Raw genomic sequence first — 15,599 nt, 5'->3', positions numbered from 1 at the left:
CTTAAAGTGTAATCTCATGCATGTGCTAAGTGATATCACTCAAAAGTTTTCTATCATTTCTACTGGTGTAGTGAAGTTGGTTTTCAGTACCTCCCTACCTGCTGCTGCCTTCGGCAGCCATAAGAGATTTTTACACTGAACATTTGAAATTTCTTTAGCCTGGGCAAGCTCATTTGTTGGCCCTTTCCGATAGCCCCAAGACAATAAAGACTGGAAGATATGTGCTGCTGATACTTTCTGCACATAGATATCTCCATTGACTTCAAGATGTGAAGTACTACATAAGTCTAAAAATAAGTATGTGTGCAAGTGTTTGCAGACTGGGGCCTCAACGTCATTGCCTGTAAAAGATACAGGTCCTAAATTTTCCATGGCATCAGAGTTCCCACAGACCCCTGGAGTCAGCTGCCCCTTTTCTGGATTGTGCCGACCCACCTTCAGCACTGACTTGCTTTAAAGCACCTCTTTGGCTGTTGTAACTTAACTTACTGGCTTGTGGTTAGTGTCAATCTGTCCATCCCTTCAGTACCAAACACCATGCACCCCAGCAGTGCGAGGAGGCGGAGTGCCATTTCAACCTAGAGTCTTCATTTTGCAGTGCTCAGAGTACTGCACCCTGAGCCACTCACACTAGATTGGGCCACAGTCAACACCATCAGGGAGTCAGTCTAGTACTGGATAGTTGATTCTCTATGTGTTATGTAGCATTTCTTTCCACCAAAGTAATGAGTGAAAAGAGGAGAAAAAAAACTAATAAATGTTTTCAATTCAAAAAGGACATAGCAGGAAAGTAAGAATTATAGGTAATGGATATAGGTAATTGTCTTTTCAAGCATCTCATACTGTTGGTGCTGGACCTCAGATTTCTCCTTGCTCATCCATTTCCACATGTTTGGTTTTCTGCTTTAATGAGTACATTGTCATGTGTAGGTGACTAAATGAAGTCAGGTCTGAATGTGTCCGCGCAAACACATGTGCATGTAGATACAGATCCCCACAGGGCACGGTGTCATACATAGTTATGAGCTTCAATGCTAGGCCATTTGTTAAAATGTTCACCCCACATCCCTCACAGAAGTGTGACAAAACCTCTGATTCTGATGAGCCTACATTACTTAAAAGGGGTGAGCTGCTTCTACAGAACTGAATGAATCTGCAATGTATTGTTTCATATTCTGTCTTTATGTAAACCTGCCCAGATTTTTTTCATTGTCTTCCTAATCAGTGGTAAATTGTATTTAATAGCTCACTTAAGGTGTCATCCATTACTATGAGTTACTGTTAGAACTAATTAATAGAGCTGAAATTATTTTGTAATGAGAAATTGAAGTATTGCAGTGTTAAGGGAAAAAAAAATTACCATTCATAGCTAATTAACGTTTAACAATGCAAATAACCTGATAATTATTTTTCAGACCATAGAAAAATTCTGTGACACTTTATATACTACCTTTGTGATCCTAATTGTTTCTGAAAAATACCTTTAGAGAGAAATAATCTGAAGGTATTTCCCCAGATAAAGGCAGTTTCTGAAGTGCACAGTGAATGAGAGCTCTCCTTTTGTTCGTGTGGGGCCACATTCAGCAGCTATTTCTCATGGTAAATATTGAAGAGAAGGAAAAAGTAAGGGTCATGATGGTAGGTAGAAGAGGATATTAGCTTGGTCAAAATTTCCCAGCTACTCCAAGTCAGTTATTCTTCTCTTCAGATACTGTGGATTTTATAAATGTAGTCCCATGGGCTGAGATTGTGTCCTTTGTGACAGACGATGCCAACAGCAAGAAAACACAGGCTCCTAGGTCCTATGTGTGGTAGAGAAATGCAATTAAACCACCCAGAAACAGAAAAGGAAAACTGAAAGTCTGGCCATGTGTGGCAATTTGAGGCATGGAAGGTCACAGTCCCCTACAAATCAAAATATTGTGGGTTTTTTCCCAGACTTCATCACTTTGGATATTACTTGAAGTAGGAATTTCCAGAGGAATTTCCAGTCTGATGGCACATACATTGCTATCACTGCAGGTGCAGCTGGAAGTTTCCTTCTAGTCTGTGGCATTTTTTACCCATTTGTCACAACCAGTCCCAGTAAATATTAAAATCTCTTCTGCAGGGACAGCAGCTGTTCTTTTGTTGCCACAGTCAACTTTGGTAAATGAAATACACTCTTACTCCATTTTGATTTTTAACCCACCTTCATAACCTTTATTGAATTGTAAAAGGTGTCATTTTAATGTGACAAAAAATGTTTTTATCAGAAGTTTTCCTGAAAGTGTTCAGATTTTGCTGGGTTTGGTTGGGAATTATTTCAGTCAACTGGTTTACAATAAGCGGCAAATGAATTCCAGAGGCTTCTGCTGGTGCGCTGCTAAGCTCAGACACATTATGTCCTGTGCCTGACGTTTGAAGTAGATTCTGGTTACTCTCCAATAAGGTAGTGTCACTAAATGCCATCGGTGTGATCTACTCTTGCAACTTTGTACTTTAGAGTTGTTTTCTACATTTGAGGAGCATAAATCATCCTCTAGTTGGCAGACCTCATCTGCTGTGCTGCAGAAGAGTGTTCCTTGATGGGTTCCCTGAAGAACATCAGGATATCTTTTGTCACCCTGCCCTGTCTCCCCTAGTATGGACCTTTCCTCCAGGACTGTCCACTGCTGCTGTTTTGCTGTTGAAGCAGTGGTCTGCAAACTGGTATCAACCCATCTTCCTTGGAAATGGATTTGCAGTTTTCTGTTGGTTTCAGCCTGAGATGAGGTCTTGCGATCATGTCCTATGCAATCTTCTGAGAGACTCCCATAATACCATATTTTTTTTGCTGAAAGCCAACACTTCCACTTGTGTATTGTCTGGCCAAGTTTTACCCAGAAAATACCACCCATTTGTGTACAATGTTGCTGTGCCAGAGGAAGGGAGAAAGAACCATGAAGGTAATCTTTTATTTTCTTAACTCATTTACATATTTGGAATTATTAATTGGTGGAGGAGGAGGATTTCCAAGTCAAGTCTTCAGAAAGGTGAGGGTTGGCAGAATTGGGCCTGGAACCTTCAGTCAGCACATGAGCCATGTAACCTCTTAAACCAGGAGGGGAAAGCTTGTAGACAAGCAGCACATTGTTGTTCCAAGGTTTTCCTGTCATCAGGAAATTTGGAGCAGTGATTGTGGATTTTTTTTAAACGATTGTTTGATGGCTGGACTTGGTGATCTTAGAGGTCTTTCCCAACATTAATGATTCTGTTTTCATCATTTTGTATGCCTATTTGATAATCAAGATATTCAACTCATGCCGTAGGTCAGCCTGCCTTTGGTCACTGTGTTGTGCAAATGTACACTGAACATTTAATACCAGGTAGTGTGGCTATTGCAGTTGAAAGTTGTGATTTTTATGGATTCCAGTGCCAGCTTGGATGAGTATGAAATGAGGCCCTACCTGGTTAGTTTTCATATCCACTGAGTGGTTGATCCTGTGCTCAGCTCCCTCTGCTCTCCAGGTCCAATAACAGGTTGCCTGGCAGACCCCGCTTTGGACCCCTGGCAACCATTTTCTCTGCTTGTCTCAGAACAATTATTAATGATACATTGAGAGCCCCTCAGGCTAAAATTCATGGATGTTTTACAAATTTCAGGTTAATTTTAATAGATATTTAAGAAATGTAGCATGAAAAATACCACTTTCAGTAGGTTTATTCTAATCTGTCTTGCACGTTGTGTTTATCACCTTGCAATGATCATGTCTGAGAATCTTACCCAGGTGTATTACAGAGCAACATAAGAATCAAGGAGGTGGTGGAGTTGCCATCATTGGAGGTGTTCAGGAGGAGACTTGATGGGGTGCTTGGTGCCATGGGTTAGCTGTTTGGGTGGGTTGGATTGGTTGATGGGTTGGACACGATGATCTTGAAGGTCTCTTCCAACCTGGTTTGGTTTATTCTAAATAAAGGTTTATTCTAAAATCTAGAGGGGCAGGTTTTCAGGGCAGTTAGTGGCTGGAGTACAAAAATGTTTGCAACTTACACCTCAAATATAGCTGTAGAGTACCAAGTGATTTAAGGTATGGGTTCAATTGTAGCAATTCAGACTGTGTGCCATGGAGCCTGGATGCTTTCAAATGTTTTAATTTCTAAATGCAACTTTACAAAGGGAGGGAGAAGGCTGAGGAGCCTTCCTGTCTCAGCTCTCATGCTCCTGTGTTTCTCCATTACGCCTGTTAACAACTGCACTAGCAACAAGCAGCAGATTTTTTTCCACTCTGTGAGTAATTGTCTGCACAGCAGTGACAGATGTGCAATATAGCAGCTTCTTCAGGAAAAAATTAACAGTTTGTCCAGCATGTCAGCTCGCTCTTTTTAGTGCTTTGGAGGTCTTGGCCCCATTATGGATGATTTAGAAATTGAGGCAAGCTAAGACCAGCTGCCTGGGTTGAAAGCTTTAGTTAGTAGCCCTCATCTGCATTCCAGTATTCACTTACATCTAGAAATTGGTAGGGCCCCTCTGGCCACAAGATGAGTATGGGCTGACAATGCCTTGATTTGTTGAGAGAGAGAATAAATGGGTTTTTCAGAAGATGAGGAAATATCACCATTACTGGCCAATTTACAGCATTTTATCTGTTCTTCAAACATGTCACTTTTGTTATTGTTGCATGGTAATTACATAGTGAAACGGAAAGAAAACAAATTCTGGTTACATATTCAGATGGATTGCAAAATCATATAATCCTGATAAATGCCCATTTATGATACACACGGATGAAAGGTTCATTTTAATTTTGAATAGCTAGCACAGCCATAAATAGGATATAGGATTAGATCCCACAGAATCTGATTACCTAAAAGCAAATAGTATTTTTTTTTTTCTTCACCTTTTTTTTTTCTCTCCCCCATAACCAGAAAATTCAGTATGTGCAGGGTATTTAAATAAACAGGTTTTCCACCAAAAATATGTGAAGTAAATAGTTCAATAACTTCTGTGTTGTAAATACAACCACAAGCAAAAAAGATGGTCGGTATTGCTCACGTATTGTGAATTGCAACTCTTGCACCTTCTTAACAGCTTTAAAGAAAGTTCCAGGGCAAGTGGTGAATTTAAGCAGCAAGTTCTAACAAAGGACCAGCTAGCTGCAATTTTGGCAGTGGCTGTCACACGTGAATCATTGTCTAAAATATGGAAAGCTCCAGTTTTTCTCAATGGGAAGGCATGAGCAAAGGTTAGGCACTGGTTAGGCCACACCTCGAGTACTGTGTCCAGTTCTGGGCCCCTCAGTTTAGGAAGGAGGTTGACTTGCTGGAACGAGTCCAGAGAAGAGCAACAAAGTTGGTGAGTGGTTTGGAACACAAGCCCTATGAGGAGAGGCTGAGAGAGCTGGGGTTGCTCAGCCTGGAGAAGAGGAGACTCAGGGGTGACCTTATCACTCTCTACAACTACCTGAAGGGAGGTTGTAGACAGGCGGATGATGGTCTCTTCTCCCAGGCACCCAGTACCAGAACAAGAGGACACAGTCTCAGGCTGCACCAGGGGAGGTTCAGGTTGGATGTTAGGAAGAAGTTCTATACAGAAAGAGTGATTGTGCTATGGAATGGGTTGCCCAGGGAGGTGGTGGAGTCGCCGTCATTGAAGGTGTTCAGAAGGAGACTTGATGGGGTGCTTGGTGCCATGGGTTAGCTGTTTGGGTGGGTTGGATTGGTTGATGGGTTGGACACAATGATCTTGAAGGTCTCTTCCAACCTGGTTTGGTTTATTCTAATAAAGTTTATTCTAATAAAGGAGTGCTGTGGAAATACATGTCAGCAGAAAGCTGTGCAATTGATCCCTGATCATTGCCAAAGTGAAAAGAAACTGTGTTGTAAAGCTGTCTGCTTCATAAACCCTTGTTGTCCAAATCCACAAGATGTTGTCTTCTCAGCTTTAGGGAGGGTTTGCCATTGCTTCAAGAGTGGGGATGGCAGAGAAGGGAGCACCTCAGAAGTTTTCGTTGAGTCCCCTCTTGCTCCCTTCCCCATGAGCAGACATCTCTGTGCCTGAAGGGAAGACAAACTCGTGGAGTCCTGCCAGAGGTGGCACAGGCTGCCTGAACCATGTTAAATCAGCTTGGTTGCAGAAATGGCCACCTATAGACTGCACGTGTTTCTGAGAAAGATTTGAAAGCTTCATCTTTGGTCATGTCTAAGTATGGTGTCATCTGGTGCTAGGCCAGCCTTCATGTTAGACATTATGCTCTGGAGCAGAGAGTTAATGAAGATAGTTAATCAAAATTATCTCTCAAACGAATATAATTAGGCTCCTACAAAATGTTTACTTATGGCAAAGTCTAGCTTGATTTTCTTAAGCTATTTTTATTCACATACATCATAAACATAGGTACCAGCAGTCTGAGCAAACCAGACCTCAGATGGATCTGATCTCAACTAATTAAGTTCTATCTGCCTGTAGTTATCCACCATGTAATCATTTAAGGGTTTACAGTTTGGGATCAGATGTTACTGTTCACTTTCTGGCTACAATAAGTCTGGTGATATCACAGATAAATATTACTTAAATGACTAATACCATTCTTTTCCTCAGCCTTACTCTGTATTTGTAATAATTTATCCTTCTTGTCAAGTTCAGAATCTGTATGTAGCTATAAACAAGTCTGGTACCAATGAAAGATTTCAAAAGGCAACTTTATTGTGGGCCAAACTTCCTGGTAGTGGGAGAGGGAATATATAAAAAGGCTATTCTCTCGGAGGCAGTGATAGACACATTCTTACTTCGAATGTTTGAAGATGGGAACATTTATTAGGGATGAGTATATGGAGGTGGCCAGTAGGTTGTATAGTGACTTCAGAGGGAAATGGGTGGCTTGATGTGAATTACATCCCTCTGTGGTTTTACAGCATGCGTATTGGAAGAGAGTCTAAAATATCCTTTCCATGTTTATTTATTTAGAATAGAATAAACCAAACCAGGTTGGAAGAGACCTTCAAGATCATCACATCCAACCCATCAACCAATCCAACCCAACTAAACAACTAACCCATGGCACCAAGCACCCCATCAAGTCTCCTCCTGAACACCTCCAATGATGGTGACTCCACCACCTCCTTGGGCAGCCCATTCCAATGGGCAATCACTCTTTCTGTATAGAACTTCTTCCTAACATCCAACCTGAACCTCCCCTGGCGCAGCCTGAGACTGTGTCCTCTTATGTTCCTGTCATGAAGCCACTTTCATCGTTCTCTGCCCCTGAGTTTTGTCAGCACTTTAGCACTGACTAACTTTTCTCCTAAAAACTTTTTTCATGTGTTTCTGGGTGAGGTAGTGGCTAATATGCAAAATTATGACAAGAAGCACATTCTGGGAGACATATCCATAAGATAATTGCTGCGGTAGGCTGAAGGCATTCAGGCAGAGCCTTTGCTACAGTTCAATCTCAGAGCATTAAGAATGTTCTCCTTTCTTTTTCTCCCTTTTTTTTTTTGTGTTAATTTTCCTTCTTAATCCCTTCTGAACATTGTGAACAGCAAAGATTAGTAATACTTGCTCCTCTGCCACTGAAGGAACCACCCTCAGCCTGAAATCCATTCCCTGTGCAACTATTCAGTCTCTTCAACATGATGCCCTCATGGTATGTAGTAAGATTTGGAAATCCCAGGTTAAAAGCGTGTCCACAGCCTTCATGATGACATATTCATCCACCACTACTCTCTCCTACACACAGTCACTCATGTCTGTGACTATGGCAATATCTGCCCTAGGAAGTTCACCTCTCTCATACTGTTAATTGCAGTAGGGCTGCTCTGTTCCTCCTTTCTATTGTGACTCACCAACAAAATTGCTGTTGTCCCAGTTGTCTTGAAACAATGTGGGGAATTTTCCAACAATGCACTTACTCTTTTCACTCTGTGGTGCACATGCTGAAAAAGCAGCATTTTAACTTGAAGGCCATCTAGAAAAGTGTTTCATTTCAGCCTTCACAGTTACTCAATATGATGGCATATGCACACACACACATATATAATTTTATATATAAAATTTTAGACATGTCCAATAATAGATGGGATTGTGTAGGCAATAACCAAGAAGGCAAGGAGCAAGTTCCAATAAAGCTGAAAACCTAGCAAGGATGTGAATGTACTTCATACATAATTAAGATGAAGTGCAGTTATCTCAAGGGTCCTTAAAAATCACTTGTTGATTGGAAAAAAAAATTATTGTACTGAGAAGTGGTGTAAGGTCACTAAAGCAGAGCTCAGCAACAGGAATTAGAGCTGCACCATCTTCATGTTCATTCAGGGGAGACCTTATTGCTCTCTACAACTACCCGAAGGGAGGTTGTAGCCAGGTGGGGGTTGGTCTCTTCTCCCAGGCAACCAGCACGAGAAAAAGAGGACACAGTCTCAAGCTGCACCAGGGGAAGTTTAAGCTCGAGGTGCTTCACAGAGAGAGTGATTGGCCATTGGAATGGTCTGCCCAGGGAGGTGGTGGAGTCTTTGTCCCTGGAGGTGTTCAAGAGGTGATTGGAGGTGGCAGTTGAAGCCATGGTTTAGTTGTCATGAGGTGTTAGGTATTAGGTAATAGGTTGGACTTGATGATCTCTGAGGTCTTTTCCAACCTGGTCAATTCTATGATTCTGCTCTGTGTTGGTAACAGAGTAGGTAGCAGTCAGCTTTCCTACCTGTGCCTGCTCCAGCTGAAAGAGGTATGGGACAGTCCCCAAACCTGTGAAGCACTGATGCCACTGCAGCATGACAGGGCTGCCAGTGTGCCTTCCAGCTCTTTCCCTGCAGCAGCATGCTTGGAACAGACACATAGAGAAAAATGACACATCTGCGGAATAGATTCTTACTTCTTAACATGCAAGAAGTAACTAAGTTCACAATCTATAAGGGTTTGAATTCCTATTCTCAAAGCCAACACATGAGTATCATTGTTGCTCACGGGTCCTTTTGGAGATTTAGTAAGAAGTGATGCTTTCACTGGGACCCCAAGTGAAGTCATTTATTCTTCTATGACACCATTCTCCCAGAGAAAACCCAAATTGTTCTTACAAGTTAGTTGTCTGCACATTCCTTTGTGACAGTTCCAAGCTCAGCATTAATCCAGCCCCAACATAAGAGCAGTCGATGCTTTTAGATCATTTGTGATTACCATTCTTCCATCAATATTTTTCTATGCAATTATCAGCATCCAGCTGTTTAGGAGAAGATATAATAATTACACTTGTGAAAGTACAAGGCAGTACAGCAGCATGGTGGTCTAAAATTACTGGCTACACTGTTTGCAGCAGATAGTTCAACCAGTTAAATTGTTGATGGCTGATCTAGAAGTTGCTGCTCGTTTTGTTTGGAACTTGTGTTGTTAACCTGTCAATTCAGCCATCGTTTCCTGTGGTATGCTATTTATGCAGCTAGTTAATACAGCAGAGTTATTAAGGAAAAGCCATTTTCCTAAATTCTGTGGTTAATCCACAATGTGATGTATAAAATATAAATTTTAAATTCAAAACAGGCAAAAGAAATAACAGTTCTGTTAAAACAGACCTAGATCAAAATGATGCCAAGTTCCTGAGTTCTACATATGTTGTGCCAACATGAAAACACCTGAAAAGTACCATCAGCAGCTTTGAATGGAGGGAGATGGCTGTATTTTTCCCTTCAAGTACTGTCTTCACATCTGTGATAGAATCACAGAATCAGAAAATGTTAGGGGTTGGAAAGGACCTCTAGAGATCATCGAGTTCAACCCCTCTGCCAAAGCAGGATCACCTAGGGTGGGCCACACAGGAATGCATCCAGGAGGGTTTTGAAAGTCTCCAGAAAAGGAGACTAGCTTGAATTAGTGTGCTAAACCTGCATCCAACTCTTGTTTCCTGTGTGGCATGTTTTGATTAATAGGGTATCCTACTGTTTAGTAGGTTCAGTGATAGAAGACAAAGATAAACCTTCAGAGGTCCCAATATTTGCTAGGCAATCCCATCAGCGTGTTAGTGACAAAATAGTCTATGACACTCCTAGGATCCATGGATCTATTGCAGGTTAATTTCACTGCTGTGAAGCCAGAGGGATATTCTCCCAGGAAGCACCAGCAGAGTTCAGGGTGAGCCTCCTGTGGCAAAAGGCAAGAGGGTGCTTCTGCTGAGGAGTGTTCTTATGGACACAGGATGGGGAAAATAGCTCAGCTGGGTTTCTGTGTTGTCCGGCATCATCACTTGCTATTTAAAGAGTAAACACTGCAGGCTCAAATTTAAGTGGCACAGTACCTGGCAGCTTGAAGGACCTGGTTCTCTTTTCATAGAGCAGTCATCACTGCTGTGACAGATCGCAGCAAAACTATAAAGACAACAGCTATTTTTTACACTATCCTTTGCCATTACCTCCTGTAAATAGCAGAGGTTTATATGTTAATGTTCCTGTTGTTTTAATATTCTTGTTTTCCTCATTCATATTCGAAGGTATTATTGTTAGTGCCAACTCATTTGATTTATTATTTAGAGAAAGCACTTGTTCAAAAAGTCAGTGCTGGATATTAAATGATGATTGCTTGCAATGAATTTCTTCTTAATATCTGCAAAGACAATTTTGCCTTTTCTTCTTCCACTTAACTCTAAATGAGAGATCTTAAGCATAGTTAAATAGGATTCATAATATCAGGCTGACTGAAAATCATCTTGAAATGGGGAATATGAAGGTAAAAATAGTTATCTGAATACAAAGCCCTCCTCACTCTGAATTTTTAAAAAGAGGGAAGGGGAGAATGTTTATTTTTTCTGGGTGTGCACTGATACTTCTGATTATGTGTGTAATATGCATGACTCTGGAGAGAGGAAACTTCAGGGTCGGAGCGACAGTTTTGCTGAAGATAGGGATCTGACCCACTGGCTTCCACTTCCCTTCCCCAGGTCTCAGGCTGTTGAAATTAATGCTTTAGTGTGTGATTGGCAACTGGAGGGAGGGGGGAGTGTATTATTTTATGTAAATAACTTTGATATTCTTAAATGTCAGAACCCATTAGATTTAACAGAAATTTTCCACTGATTTGTGTAAATATTGGATCAGGTTCATGTTCCCTCCATTTTTTCCCCATTTTTTGGCCCAGCAAGTAACATCTCAGGAACTTTTTCATTAGCATCAGTGCCACGAGAAAGAAGCAAAAGAATGCCTCCATATTAATGCCTCCATGGCTGCTTTTAAAATTCATGTGTAAGTGGAGCTGCTGAAGGCACTTCATTATCCTTGAGAAACAAACATGAAAGTAGCTGTAAATAAAGGTGCAATTTAGGTGCTCACTGCCATTAGCCAAGTTACAAACATGGATAAAATGAGAAGGGAAAAAAAAATATATATATATATAATTAAATTAGAGATTTAATTAAAGATAATAATCAAGAAGGCTGGTAAAACAAACAAGTGTTTTATAAATGTCCTAACATGAAGTGTATGAAGAGGCTGACCTTTTGTGCGCTGCTTTGGTGATTCCTTTTTTGCAATGCAACTCTTACTCCATAAATGGGAATAGATTACGGGATAGCAAGTGAGTACAGTTGTGTCCTGCTTCCCCATGAGGGAAGAAATAAAAGTAAAAATAAGGCAGCTTTGATTTTGAATAGCTGACTTTTTAAAAGTCAAACATAGTAATACACTGAAGCAGCAAAGAGTTTCTGGCATAGGATACAGCATTGTACTTCTGAATATATTATTGTGAAGCTAATTGTCACACAATTATGTTTTTATTTAGTTGCATCCTAACAACACCACCACAAGATGCAGAGCAGGTATTTCTTATGTAAAGGATTTGCCCCTTTCACCTTTAGATTTTTGCAAACAGTAAAAATTACTCCAGCTTCAGCACGCTTAGAAACCACAACAGATTGCCTGCTCACTTTAAACCTTGTTGTTTGAGTAACTTCCCTTTCTGCTAAATCTTGCACCTCTGCCGTGGTGGTTTTAGGCTATGCCTTTAAAACTCAGTTGCAGATTTTTGAGCAGAAAAGTAGAAAACTACAAATAAATCACTACTGGGTGTAAAAAGGAAAACAGAAGAGTATTCTAAACAAATTCATTGGGTAAATATCTAGAGTAAGAGGAGCTGTAGCATAACAGTTCTGCCCTTTTCTCTTCTGCTCTCTGCTGGGTTTGCTTCACTCGGGAGAGATCACAGAATCACAGAATCATCAAGGTTGGAAGAGACCTCAAAGATCATCAAGTGCAACCTGTCACCACAGACTTCATGACTAAATCATGGCACCAAGTGCCACATCCAATCCCCTCTTGAACACCTCCAGGGATGGGGACTCCACCACCTCCCTGGGCAGCCCATTCCAATGGCTAATGACTCTCTTAGTGAAGAACTTTCTCCTCACCTAGATAATGTGCTTTTGGCTGGACTTGGCTAAGTGTAACTTCTCTGCTCGTTTGTCTGGTCCCTTTTGTACAGGGAGGTAAAGGGGGTAAGGGAAGGAGAAGCTAGTAGCTTCCGCAGTCCTTGACTGGGTGGGGGGGGGAGGGGGGAGGGTTGTGCTGTTTATTGGTTGTAAATATCTGTAAATATTGTAAAATCCTCTATATTTTGTACATATTCATTGCATTCTGTCATAGAGTGTAGATTTTGCTTGTAAATACAGCTTCATTTGCTTCTAACTGGGTTGGTCTGGCAAAGTTAATGTTGGGGGGGAAACTTCAACCCACCAAGTCTGCTAAAGAAAGGTGGAACATCACAATACAAATTGATTTCATACTTAATATTTATAAGGGAATTGGAGAAGGGCACGATAAGGGAATATTAGCTGCTTACCTGACTTAGGGCAGGGTGGAAAAGATGCTTAAGAAGATAGCAGTGCATAAAGAGCCTTATATTTTTATGCAACTTCAACTTCAGACTCGAGTATGATTTATTGGCCCAATATAAACAGTGCCTAAATGGTGGGGGCAAGGTGCAGCTGGCTCCCTGTAGTGCAGGGAACAGCCAGTGAAATCTCTGCTTGAGGGAGGAGCAGTGGTTGGAAGGGCTAGGCAAGACTCCTAGCCAAGAACAGAAGCAAAATGTGATTCTTGATAAGGCCTCCTTGTCTACATGTTGGCATAGGACAATAGTTCTCCATGTCACCAGTGGGGAGCCTAGTTCACGGAGGGTATGAATCAGACTATGATCATTATTGATCCAATAGACTATAATGACCCTTTCTGAGCCTATAGATGTCTGCTGTATAGAACTGTATTTAAGAGACTCTTAAATATATCTTGTGAATCAAGTGAGAGCCTGAAACTGCTTTGAAAGAGACCCTGCAGTTGGCAATGTAAATCCTCCTCAGTTCTTGGGTAACTAAGCACCTCCTCAGAGCTGCCTTGTTGCCACACTCAAAAGATGAAAATGTTAGGATTAATATTAGAATTTCTGTTTATTTAATCATCATCCCAGTTTTCAAACTTCTCTTTTGTGCAGTCAGCCAACAGCAACCAAATTAAAAACTGAAACGAGGTGGAGGCTTTTTTCACAGGAAGGAAAAAGAAAAGCTCCTGAAACCAGTAAGCTGTTTCTTTGTGTTCTGTAACTTAGTGTTGCTATATACATCAGTAAGGCTTTTTCCTTTCCTGTTTTTCCCCTTTTTTTTTCCCCCCACAAACCACCATCCCTCCCCCCCCCCCCCCCGCCAAGTCCTTATGGATTGCATCTTTGCATGTGAAATTTCAGCCTAGAGCTAATCGTTACTGTTGATGAATTCTAAACTGCTCAAAAATAGGGTTATGAAGGAAATTCTGGCACATTCTTGAGTACATTAGCTTTCTTCCCTGGTACCAAAATAAACGATATTTTCCTGCTTAAATAAGTTCTATTAAGTCATCCACAGCTTTCAAATCCTTGTGCATTTCTTTCATGATTTCCCTGTGGAGTTATCCTTGTTGTTTTGAAAAGGATAGTCTCAAGTCTGAGCCTGTACTTCCAAGTCCTGCTCTTTGTTGCCTAAGGAGTATACAAAGGTTTAGATTGCATCTTTTCAATGCATTATGGCAGTGCAGCCTAAAGCCAATACTTGTTTTTTAACTGGCAACCTGCCTGTACGAATGGAGGAAGCAGATTGCCTCTTTGCTGAACACTTAGACAAGGTACTGATTTAACAACAGTGGACAAGCAGCTGGGAGCTGGGCTGTCAGCCTGTCACACACTGACAAATCTGTTGTTCATATTCAGGCAGGATGTTCCAGTTAGATTGCCATCAGTATCATCCATCTACCAGAGGCATGTGAGGCATACTGGCATCTCCTGCATACCCATAGACAAAATGCTGGTGATACAGCTTTCTGGGGGAATCTCAAGAAAACAGCTAATTTGCTTTTTTTGTATATTTCTTTTCCCAGTAGTCTCCTGCAATAAGATCAGGAAGGCAGCAGGTTCACTTTTTGCTCCTCTCTTTGCTCTCACGTTCGATATGCTGGAATTATATGTGCAAATTGTTGGTTGCTCCAATTTCATGTCTCAGGCATGAAAGGAAACCTCTGAATGGAGCCTTTACCACTCTTGATAAAACCATGAAAGCTTTTTCAAAAGCCAGTTCAATAAAACACCACCTAACTAAAGCAGAAATGATAACACAAAAAATGGTGATTAACAAAGCTATACTGAAAATACATTGCTCTGCTCCCAGAGTAATTTTGACACATTTTCATACAGCTGCTGGACTTGTAACACTAAAATAATACACTCCAGCATTATTTCGTTCTCATAGTCAAGCTCAGTCCATGGGTGAACTCTTGGCTGAAACCTGTCTGTCTATATTCATGTTAATCAGTTGGAGTCCATCTATATTGGATTTGCATATGGGGGGTGGGGTGTTTATCACAACTATAAAACATGTGCTGTATTATTTTATCACAGACATATACTTGCCTGGTTTTGGGGGGGTTTGTTGGGGGTTTTTTTTAATGAATTTGGAAAAGCTGCTTTTAAATACTCTGATTATATACTCAACAGATTATAGTTTTATATTATCTGCCCTTATGTCAGAGTTATCCAATTTGTGGCCCCATGTGCCCTTTATCTTCTCCTGTTTCAGCTCCAGATCTCTAATCCCAAAGCCCGCAAAAAGAAATCCTGAATTTAGCTGGGAGGGGGCCGAAATAGTACATCTGTACAGTTTCATCTGAATTCGTCATCTGGTTTTGCTGCTACATGTTCATCACCTCTGAGTGATAGAAATAACCTGCAGCTTTCATAAGGAGGTGACGGAGGAAGGAATCCAGTTAAATTACTGCATATTCTCACAGTGGTATATATAATTTTACATTTTTAGACCAACAACAGTGTAATTTGAAACAGTAATCGCTCTTAAAAGTAGTAAGGTAGTCAAATTCTTAGTAATAATCTATATCTTTTTACATGTTACTTTAATACCATAAAAATCATACTGTGGCATACATTTACGTAGTGTGTAATTTAATCAGCTGATATCTTTATGCCCTCTTCCCAGCTTCTTCAGTGTAATACCTTTTCTGGTCAAGAAAGCCACTTACCTTCACTATATTTTTCACAGTAAGGTTCAAGATCTCCTGGAAAGAACCAAGTTCATGTAGATCAATTAAATGACCAATCTGAAAACAAAAAATAATCTTGCTGGTTTATGCTTCTT

The sequence above is a fragment of the Melanerpes formicivorus genome, unplaced genomic scaffold, assembly GCF_026170545.1.
Source record: "Melanerpes formicivorus ecotype bairdi unplaced genomic scaffold, bMelFor1.0.p_v2 SCAF_26, whole genome shotgun sequence".
NCBI classification, from domain to species: Eukaryota; Metazoa; Chordata; class Aves; order Piciformes; family Picidae; genus Melanerpes; species Melanerpes formicivorus.
The sequence above is the reverse complement of the archived record's forward strand: the minus strand, read 5'-3'. Positions refer to the sequence as shown.